This window comes from Pongo abelii, chromosome 7, assembly GCF_028885655.2.
Source record: "Pongo abelii isolate AG06213 chromosome 7, NHGRI_mPonAbe1-v2.0_pri, whole genome shotgun sequence".
NCBI classification, from domain to species: domain Eukaryota; kingdom Metazoa; phylum Chordata; class Mammalia; order Primates; family Hominidae; genus Pongo; species Pongo abelii.
This window is the reverse complement of record NC_071992.2, coordinates 66,888,283-66,900,000: the sequence shown is the minus strand read 5'-3', so window position 1 is coordinate 66,900,000 and position 11,718 is coordinate 66,888,283. Positions and strand designations below refer to the sequence as shown.

General features: G+C 35.9%; 1 protein-coding gene across 8 annotated transcripts in view; it reads left to right on the top strand.

Annotated features, from left to right (window-relative positions):
* Window positions 1-11,718, top strand: part of ST18 (ST18 C2H2C-type zinc finger transcription factor) — a 144,358-nt gene that overhangs the window by 2,165 nt on the left and 130,475 nt on the right. For 5 of the 8 annotated variants that reach the window (XM_054561607.2, XM_054561604.2, XM_054561602.2 and 2 more), the window contains exon 2: window positions 5,671-5,749. The exons of 2 other annotated variants lie outside the window; for them this stretch is intronic. The gene's annotated coding sequence lies outside the window, so the exon portion shown is untranslated. Of the gene's footprint in view, window positions 1-2,697; window positions 2,966-5,670; window positions 5,750-11,718 lie in introns of those variants that run through there. One more of the 8 variants, XM_054561599.2, reaches the window with a different exon arrangement.

Here is an 11,718-nt window from a genome sequence, read left to right as displayed (position 1 = left end):
TTTCCATTTTTAAAAGTCAGAATTAAATTCTCATTAGATAAATTAACCTGGTAGATACAGAAATTATTTGCAGATAATTAACAATCTTACTTGCAGTAAGTAACAACCTTACTCCTAAAACTAAATTGCAAAACCCAGTATAACTTTAAGCTTTCATAATGTTAATGAATGTTTCCAGTTGCAGCTTTAAACTATGTATGCATAAATAAACAAAATTTATAGCTATTAAATATATAACTCTTTAGGTTGACAACAGTTCATTGCAAATAGTTTCTATGGTAGTAGAGCAATGTGAACAAACATATCAAAAAAATATAACTTGCGTGACTTTATTGCTCTTGAAATTAATTCTTGTCCTTATGTGACCTGCCATGTCTGCTATAGAAATCCAAAAGATCATAATTGTTTGATATGAAATGCAAAAAGAATAGTTAAATTGAAAGTTTAACATCATGAAATTCAAAATCCCAAGCGGTATATAAACATTAAAAGAAACTTTGGACGGCTAATCCTAGGAAATGAGTTTTATGGATTGAATTCAACAAGGCTTCAGAAATGGTTCCATCTGCTGCCTAGCAGCTGGTGAAAGGATAAATTTAATTCATTAATTCATTTGGAAAAAAGGATCCAAGTAGTAAAGACTTCATTGCTCAAAATGCATATAGGTGAAAACACAAACTGAAATCTGGACCAATTGATCATCCTAGATAATGAGCTGCATTGTCTTTCCTTTTACTGGTAAAGATCTTAGTGATTGAGTCAATGCGGTGTTGATTTTTATGACAATAACCAATCATTCCCAATCATTTCAATGACTTAAAAAAACTCAGGGAAATTTAAAGTAAATCTCAGTTTTTAATCTGAGGAACTCCAGGCATTAGAAATTATGCACTTCTCATTTTGTGTATGTGTATATGGAAGGCAGTGTGTATACCTATGCTTACAATATATTCATGTATATACATCTATACATACACATATATATTATATACAAATTCTGAATCACTTCAAAGAAATGTTTATATTAAGCAGGGCTCTTCCCATTTGTTGAAATATTGAGGTAAGTATTTAGCACTTAACATTAATATAAGTAAAGTTTTCAAGATTCATATTTCCCCAAAGGTTTCAAGGTTCAAAAAACACTTATTTTATTTTCTCCTCTTTCCACACTTCAAACTAGTTGCTCCAATCTCCGTTTTTGATCACACCCTGCAGAGTGCTTCAAAATATTAAAAAGTTGTCTATGAAGTAGTCTTCTCCCAATTTCTCTGCCATGTTAATCATTCTGACATAAGACATGAAGAATCCACAAGACATGAAGAAAAGATTTCATTGGCTGGATTGTACAGGACTTTTTAATATCTTTACGTAAAAATAATGGGGGTTTAATACCAAGAGTCTTGAACTGTTTAAACTCAATCAATGTGATAAGGTGTTGGAAAAGTTGGTGTTGCTTCATCCTCTTTAGCTTATAATCATATTGGTGGATTTTTTTTTAACTGCTGGCATTTTAATGAGAGCCAGGCCTCCCTTAGAAATGTATAGCTCACCTTTCCCAGCAAGGTAAATATCTCTTGGTGGCCAGTTAATTGATCTATGATAGAGATAAGAATATCCTTGAAAGTAAGGCTGCTTCAGTAGCCATTGTACATTTTAGCAATTTTTTTTTTGGATGGTGATTTCATGAATGGTGTTTTGACTTTTCTTTCTCTGCGGCCCACAGCTCACTGTGGTGGGTTTGTTGGATTTACTATAAAGGTTCTGTTTGCACCCTGTGGGTTGGGTTAAGAATCAGGGTTTATGCATTTACTTGTACGGTGGCATTGTTTATACAGCTTTGGTTTAGTTTTGATCTTTTTTTTTTTTTTTTTTTTTTTGCCTTTGAGGCTCTTCCACAGTGTCAGCTGCTGACTGATAGTAGGAAAACGGCCTCGTGGTGTGAATGAAAGGGACCTAGCGGTTGGTAAACAGAGATAAGGAATAAATAGAGCACAGGCAAAAGGAGATAGTTCTGTGGGGGCCCAGATTGCTGCCAGTCTGTTCAAGGGAGATGCAGAGCCTGTCCTTTTCCCAGATTAAATTAGTGTGCGAAATCTCCAGTGACCTCCTCCCCTTCTCCCCACACTCTTTAGCCAAGCTGAACAGCCTCTGCTGTAAAGTATTCATTTTATCCAGGGACAAGCTGGACAATAGAACTCTCCCTGATACTTATGGACAGCTGTCGTCATTCATAGTGCTCTCAGCATTTCATTTTTCATAGGAGTTAAAAGGCTTTTTACCTTGTAACTGAAAGAGGGCATAAATGCAACTTTGCCAGGTCTGAGGCTGCTTGGGTAGGGGGTAGGACAGGGGTGGGGGCGAGGAAGGAGGAAGGAGAAACTGCTCAAGAAAGCAATTCTTTTTTGTTGTGCTAATAAGATTAAACTAAGACAGAAATTAAATTTCAAATCTGGGCTCCTTGCTAAGAGAAAATATCTTTGATCTGAAAGTTTCCTAAAATTAAGGTCACCAGTGCAAACCAGACAATTCATCTCCACCTGCTCTATCCTTGTTTGGGCTAAATATGCGTGTATTTTATTACCTGCAAATAACCACCGGGAAATATTAAGCCCATAAGATACCTCAGCATTCTCATTTTTAAAATTTTTTTAGTGATTTACTGCAAATATATTCAGCATTTGACTGATTAAATAGACCTTCGGCAACCTTGAGGGTCACTGTGTGGAGTATGTACATAGAAAATGCATCAGCCCATTGTACCCTGGCAGCTAATGAGATTGGTCGTTAAGTAAATGACACAAAGCCTACAAAAAAAGCTTAGCAGCTCACTAGAGTATCACAGAGTGTCCCTGCACACCACACAACGACACAAACACTGGACTAACCTAGCCCACCCCTGCTTTATTCTACATCACTGCTTCCCTGATGTCAGCGTGAGAGGCAGAACAAAGGCTAGGAGGCACCGGTAAGTCAGTCTGGCAATTAAGCCCTAGGGAGAAAGTAGAACAGATCTTAGCCTAACCGTGGGGCTGAAAGTCCGTTTCTCGACAAGTAGGTCAGAATGAAGGGATTTTGCTATCACTTCTGGAAATACAGCTTCAGTGATCAGTGTTCTTATTTTGTTGTTATTGTTGTTTTGTTTTGCTGTTTCACAAAAGTTTGTAAATTTAAAAAGTAAGTAAACCCCAAAATGCAAGTGAACTTGAATTTGAGAGGTAGGCTATTTGTTGGAGAAATGGTGCTTTTGCCAATAACTACCATTCAGGTTATTGGTTCAGGTTTGAAAACTTTTAAATGTACGAGGCAACTTTAAATTTAGTTAGTCTTACTGCTTCTGAAAGATAATGGAAACCTGGGGCATGAATGTGAGCAGTGAAGTTCATTCTTGACAATGTAAAATTGCCCCAGCCCCTAATATATATTTAATAACATAGATGGAATAACTATTTCCTTCAGCAGTGTCTTAAAAACCAACCAATCAAGCACAACAAAACAAGAAAACAAAAGCTCCTCTTTTCCTCTTGTATTTAATTTCTCTTGAATCTGGAAATAGAATCATTACTGTGAATCTGTAATATTGAATAGGATTAGTGGTTATTTGCTTGCTGTACTTGGGAAAAAATCAAAGCTTCTGACACTGGAGCAGCATTGGCTTGCTGTGTCCCTTGGAAAAATGCGTTTGCAGGATTGAAGTGTAACATTGCAGGATCCTTTGAGAGAAATATGGCAACAGGAAGTTGCCAGAAAGTCTTATTTGCCTTGCTGAAATGTCTGTCTGCCTTAGATTTGTGTATTCAGAGGATGTTTAGTTCAAGAGAGGATGATATTGTTACAAGACATTCAGGTAAACTAAATATTTTATTCTAAGAACTGTCCGCTAAGTGGGTTGTCAGTGGTTTAATAAACTCCGACGGTCTCATCGAAAACATTTCAAAAGTATTGTTAATGTAAGTGTGGTGTTTTAAAATAGATGTGTTCATAATATCAGTATCAATATTCAATTTTAAAGCCACTGTCATTTAATGTTAGAACGGCATGACATAATCATCTGTTCATGAATTAAAACTCTGTATAGAAATCAGTTTGCTAACTTTCATTACTTATACTGAAAAATATTTATTTATGTAAGGATATAGCAATATTGTGATACTGAATAAATAGCTTAGTAGTAGTATTCATGAAAGATTCATAATATAGGTAAATAATATGGTCTGGATGATCAGAGGTCACATACTTCTTTACCATTTTTTTCATGAAGTACTTTTCCTCTGTTAAATGTGCCCCTAACATTCATAACATTCATTTTGTTTATATAATTTGTTTAGAACTATATGTGTGTCTGTAGAGAATGTAACATACGTTGTATATTACCAACTCTAAGTATTGTTTTAACAATAGCCAGAAATTAGGAGGCAATAAATTTTGTGAAGAAAGTGGTAGAATAGTGTCTTTTTAATTTCAAGTAAAATGTATGTGGGGAAAATAGAGTTTGATTTTACTAAGTTGAGATTTTTCTAATATGTCATCTCATCATTATGCCTTTCATGTGATAGAAATCATGGAAAAAGGAAGCCATCTAAAAATGGCTACAGTTGCTGCCTAACAAATTTAGTTTAAGGCAGAGTTGTGCAACTAGTTTACTCTTTCAGGCATTATAAATGTATTAGGCTATCTTTCTGTGATGAATGTTTTATTTTTCAATCTCATGTATTACAATTTATTTTTCTATAGTTGCTAATGTTCCTCCTGTTAATACAAGAATGAATGTTTCAGAAAACACATAATTGTTTTGGCTGGCTGTAAATATTTTGCCCCCATCCTTACCGGTACAGCAAAGGGTGTGCAAACTTGACTGAAGTTCGTTTAGTTGCATCGCTGTGGATGAAAAGGAGTGGAGTTACTTTTACAGAAATGTAATTGTCATTCTTCAAAACAGAATAGGTCTGTATTGTCATTAAGATGAGAAGGCCCAGATCATTACTTTTGGTTTATGCAAACTTGTTTCCACCTATATGGATCTTGCATCTGAAATATATATTTTTTTATTTAAAGAAAATATGCATGGCTTTATCTACTTGACAGCTTTCTTCTTTAAAGAAATTTGAGAAACTTAATTTGTGTTGTCAGAAAGAAACTTTGTATTACTGGACTTTTATTCTGATTCACTCATTTAACAAATAAATATTAAAATGCTTAGTTCAGAGGACTGCAGTAGATGCTGTTAGTAATACCTCTTTTCCACCCCTAAGGATCCCCATCTAAGAAGAGCTATAAAATGCTTCCTAGAGAATAAAGCAGTCATCCTAAGTGCATATGAGTGACAAAGTGACAAGAGAATCTACAATACTCCGTTTTTGAGTTCATATATCTGAAACCTGGTTCTTCCACTGACTCAGTCTGTGCCCTGGATAAGTTCTCTAACTTTTCTGGGCCTTGGTTTCCTGGTCTGTTAGATGGGGGCAAGAGTGATGGGAGATAAATGTTGCCTTATAACTTATGTGAAAAATTAAGTAAGATCATATACCTAATGCCCCTGGCATATTGTGTTTGGTGTTTTTAACTTTCACTTGCAGTTTGAGACAGCGAGGGGACGTGCCAATGTCATGTCACACACCGCCTGTGCATTTGCTCGTACCAGTACAGAACTCTTTCTCGTATTTTCACTTCCAGAGCCCCCAATTTTGTGAGTGTCCCTGAAGCATTGTGACAATTCCATTTTATGTGTCTGCGTGCTCATATCAAGACTAAGGTAACATGTTAAAAATTCTAAACATACATTAAGTATATGTGATTAAATTGGCTTATTATGCAGAGTTTTATTAGTAGCTATCAAAAGTATACCTAAAAATTTTATTACACTTCAACTTAAACTGTCTGTAAGCAGAAATATTTAATTTCATTTAATTTAGAAAGGGAACATCTATAAATCAAGTATTTACAGCATAGGTCTTTAACTTTTAAGATTCTGTGGTTTTCTGCTTTCTGTTTTTTTAAAAATTTTTTGCCCCTTTGGGATTTATTTCATATGTTTTTTGGCTTAGATTGTTTCTTTTAATTGATACATTGAATTTGGTTTAAGTTTTCCCTTTTTAAGGACATTATAATTGAAAAATATTTTATTTTATTTATTTTTATCACCTATGTAAAGAATCTTGAACCCAGTTAATTGCTGAATATTTTATCTTAAGGGATAAAATTCCATTCCAGTGAACTCAAGAGATATCTGAATTTCTTTACGAGTATTTGAATATAGTGTTGTCAAATGTTACATCAAATTTATAAATTTTTAGGCAAAAATGTATTACTCTTTTAGTTTAACTTTTCAGAACATTTGCTCTGATAGGGTTTGATGTATACATTTAAGTTGTAACTAGAAAGAATTTTGTTGCTGAGAATTTCCGATCTCATATATCTTGTGTCCATAGGTAAATTGCATTGACCTGCAAAAATGTCAATGCCTTTAAAGTTTTATTAGTAACTTATTTACACTATTAAGTGGACTTAACTACAACACTATAAGAGCATTTTAGATCAGACTATTTTAATTTCTTTGATTTATACAGTGCAACTAACTTTGAAGGTGCTAGATACATCTGCACTAAATATAGGTTCTCCAAATATTCCTAAATATTATATTTGTTGGTATGCTGGGTGAAATGTATATTAATTGATACTATTCTAATAAAGAGTTACACTTGGTAATTCTATAAAAATATTTACATTACTATTTTATAAAAAAATAAGAATGAAAATTTTTATGGTACACTTTCTCTACTCCTTCCAAGATTTAAAGGTAAACAAAGCTAGCTTAACTTAATTCCCTAAATTTTGAGGTTCCTTCATGAAGGAAACATGGCAGAAGGCCAGTGTTAAACCTCACCACATCCTTTTTTTCAGATGTGTCATATATATATATCCAGTTTCAGTATGAGTGAATTCATGAGATAAAACTTAGTTACCCTTACTTATAATGACAGGCAGAAGCAAACTGAAAGGAAATGGTTAATTTTTTAAATAGAATAAACAGTATTTTCACTCCTGGAATGTAGATTAAAGAGAATATGAAAACAAAAAAAAAATTATTGAAAATCTAATTTGTAAAAGAATACCATCAGATAGAAAGATGTGTCCACTGTTTGCTCTTTTGTTTCTATAGTATACTTGGTATGAATTAGAATGAAAGTATTTACCTCTTTTAAATTTTCTTTCAAATATCAAACAATGGTGGAGAATTAGTCTTAACATTTCTATTCTGAAGGGTGAAAATGAGGTGAGATTGAAATATGTTCATGAAGTAAATGAAATCAGGAAAACATTGAGGCTGACAATATGACTACTCTAGAAAGGGGCAAAAATTAGAGTATACAACCTATTATCTACAGAGTCCTGGATCTTTTTTGTGTGAAAGACACCAGTGTATACCAAAAGGGTTAAAGAAAATGCATTCTGTTGCATCTGCTTACTAAATCCCTTACTTTAGTAGAAATTCAAATTTTGTAAAGATTATTCGTTTTATTGATGCATATAATTATAATCACAAGCCATCTGCTGGTTTGGCAGGCATGGTTAAAATTCTCTAACTCTCATAACCTTTCAAGTACAGTGCCCTTGGGACTCTATTTCACTTTTATATTTTGGAAAACATGTAGGGACAAATAAGGGCGGTCATCTGCAGAATGTCAGACCTGGGGAAATGGAAGAACAGGGATAGGAGTGGATGCTGTGGTTATTTTAATAGTAGAGGAAGTTATTTTCTGTTTTCTTTTTTTGCTTCTGACTTTATGAAGGATTATCCTAGTTTCTATGATGTATTTGGGAATTTTTTTCCTAGGGATTTTAGCTCTGTCATTTCATTCCTGAAAGGCAGGTTCCAACTCTAAACAAAATGAGCAAACAAGAAAACTCTTCCAGATACTGCTTACATTGGTTTTCGCAGGTAAATTAGGTATATTTCACTTAGACTTTCAGAACTAATAGAATATCCTACTGATATTTATTTTTCCAAAATACTCACATTCAATTGAAGACCCTTCCAACCTTAGATTTCAGATTATAGAACAGCTTGCGGGTTTCGATACAGACCTTTTGGTTTAAAGGTCAAATTTCCAAGCATTTTTATTTTGGTATAAATCGTATACTGACCAGGTTTCCCATTCAGACTCACCATGGCCCGTCTTTGCTACTGTAAACATTTGAAGTTTGGTGAAGTTCCATACCCCATGCCCTACTTCCTTGGGAATGTTTCTTCCATAATCAAATCTTATCAACTGGAGGATCCAAGGGTCAGGTTTTGCATATTAGGGTTAGCACACAGGCCATTATCACAGGGACTGCAAGTAAGCTGAGAGGAATTAAGGAAGCCATAGGATCCAGGGCTACCTGACTTTGTCAAATAATGGAAACATGCACATGCACAGCCCTCTCTCTCTCCCTCTCTCCCTCTCTCTCTCTCTTTCTCTCTTTCACACACACTCCCCACAACCCTGCGGAAATTCGTTGACTGAAGAAACGTGTCTTAGGGTTTGGCAAATGAGAAAAAGAACTTGTGGTACCAACATTGTACATATAATTTGTTCAGAACAATGATGATATATGTGACAATAATTATAATAATGGTCCTTAACATTTGCGAAGTGCTTACACTGTGCCAGGCATGGTGTCAAGTTCTTTACATGCATTATATAATTTAATGCTCATAATAATTCCATTTGTATCCTATTTTTACAAATGAAGCCACTGACTAGAGATGTGAAGATGTCCTTCCTTATGTCACCAGCCTTGAACCCAGATTGAGCCCAAATCTGACTGTTCCTCAAACCCTTTCCCTTAATCTCTCCTTAAGATATAGGTCTCTGGGAACAGAATAGAGAGGAAAAACCTGTGTCAGCAATATAGTGTCAAATGACACTGAGTCCCAAGTACACCTGGGTTCCAGTCATAGTTAAATATCATTAAGTAGTTGAATGATCCTGATGAAGTGACTTGACAAGTTGTTTTATTTTTCTTATTAATAGCATCTGTCACATTAAGGGTCATGCTAGGGGACCCCTGGAGACATTTTCATCCCCAAATTCTACAACTCCATGAACTTTTAAAAATTAAAACATCCTATGAATTTGAAAAATAATTCAAAGACTGGAGAAGCACTCATTATACCTCTGTAAGACATGTATATTTAGCACACCAATTAACCTTGATATCAGAAGTAGCCTGTTCTGAGAATCACAGGAGCTTCAGCTCTGATGCTACACATTAGATCGAAAGTTCAACATTTGGCCAAATAGCCAGAAATCTTAGCTCTGTGAGTATAAACATAGATACATAGAAACATCTGGTAATTGAATTCTTCCTCTGAGTGTTTTAGAGTCAAGCAGAAAACATTTTTGTCCAATAATAATAATAATAATAAAAGCACTGACATAGAGCCAACCACTCTTCTAAGTACATTTTTTTTTTTTTTTTTTTTTGAGGCAGAGTCTCGCTCTTGTCACCCTGGCTGGAGTGCAATGGCTTGATCTCAGCTCACTGCAAGCTCTGCCTCCAGGGTTCAAGTGACTCTCCTGCCTCAGCCTCCCTCCCAAGTAGCTGGGATTACAGGTGCCTGCCACCATCCCCAGCTAATTTTTGTATTTTTAATAGAGGTTTCTACTAAACCTCTACTAAACCATGGGTTTTCGCCATGTTGGCCAGGCTGGTCTTGAACTCCTGACCCCAAGTGATCAACCTGCCTCGGCTTCCCAAACTGCTTGGATTACAGGCATGAGCCACAGTGCCTGGCTACCTAAGTAGTTTATATCTATTAATTCTTTTCATTCTCACAATGTCACCAAAGCAACAGTCTATAAGGTAAGGTCAGCTAGCATTCCCTGTTTATCATGGAGAAAACTGCACCATGGAGAGCCATGCCATTTGCCCGTGATGCCGGGGCTGCTTGGTCAGAGCCTGGATTCAACCTCAGGTACCACAGCCCCCAGAGGGGGTGTGCAGCCACCCAACAGTCTGCCTCTGTGCTTTTACTCTATGGGCTTGTCACTAAGATTGCACTTGAAAGAAGTCTCAATTGCTTTAAAAAATATTTGAAAAGATAGATTACAGGTTGCTAATGTTTAGACACACTGTAATATTTATTTTGTATTTTAGATCTTAATTAGGCAGTTACTGTTATAATGCTTGTATAGTTTCCTCAAATTATTATAGATTAATCTGCAAGCATTTTTTAGTCTTTTGAAAATGCCAGGCCGGCCGCGGTGGCTCACGCTTGTAATCCCAGCACTTTGGGAGGCCGAGGCGGGCGGATCACGAGGTCAGGAGATCGAGACCGCGGTGAAACCCCGTCTCTACTAAAAATATAAAAAAATTAGCCGGGCGCCTGTAGTCCCAGCTACTCGGAGAGGCTGAGGCAGGAGAATGGCGTGAACCTGGGAGGCGGAGCTTGCAGTGAGCCGAGATCGCACCACTGGACTTCAGCCTGGGCTACAGAGCGAGACTCCGTCTCAAAAAAAAAAAAAAAAAAAGAAAAGAAAATGCCATGTTGAAAGTGTACTAATAAATAAAAAGAGTCAAGTTATTGAGGGTTGACAAAAATCACTTAGAAGAGAAACTGTATTTAAAATCATTTTATTCTCCTCAGTACCTAGCGGAGAAACTTTAACATATTGAGAAATGTATACATGTTTGTCTATATAAAAGAAAGCATGTAGAAATGAAGAATTTCCCCAGTTTTGTGCCTCTAATGGAAAAAAAAAAAAGAAGGAAGAGTTTCAGTTACATTATTATAGCTCCTCCTAGGTAGATGCCACATCATATTCACAAGAGATTAAAATATTTTATTCCAGCTGAATATGATTTAAAATGATTTTGTATTTTTCATGTACTAAAGTTTCTAAGACAGTGAAGTCAAAAACGTAACTATCAGAGTTAGAACATTGTGAGCAAGTTATTTAGGTTCTGTGCAATCAGTTGACTAAGAAATATTTAGAGGCCTAAAAGTATCAGAAGTATAGACAATGAATATTAGCCACAGTAGAAGAAAGTGATATGTAGGCAAAGCTGCCAGTCTTGTCTGTGTTGTTGACATGCTAGGGCAGGCTTGCACAGCACCCTCTACAAAGACAGAATAGGCTGTGGCCACATGCAGTTTCGCTATACTACTCAGCGTTAATGTATGTAGGGCCAGAGCACCTCACCAGGCATAGCCAATTCTATTTTCCTCCAAAAAATAAAGTTCTAGCTTAAAGAATAGAATGACCACCTTTGTTTAGAGGTAACATCAGGGAAGATTTTATAGAAGAGGCATTTAAGGAGTCTTGAATCCATCCATTCAACAAACATATTGAGCATTGACTAGGTTCCAGCAATTGAATCAAGAAGTGAGAATGCAGACAGAAGTACACAAGGAGCTTATTCCAGTGCAGGTGACAGGAGCAAATGGCAATCACAGTACAGTAGGACCTGTCCTATGCAAGAGGCAAGCCCAGGACATATATTTGAAAACTGGTAAAGAGTCATAAATGACAGGCTTCTGGCTTGGATTACCAGATGAATGGTTAGCCAAGATAGGCGATTCGGTAGGAAGAGGTTGTTTAGAGGAAAAAATAATGGGTCCTTTCTTGTACATATTGAATGAGAGACAACCGGGTGGTGATGTTGAGTGTACAGTTGATCAGTGGATCTGAAATTCAGGAGTGAGACCTGGGATGAAGAAATACACCTTTGGAT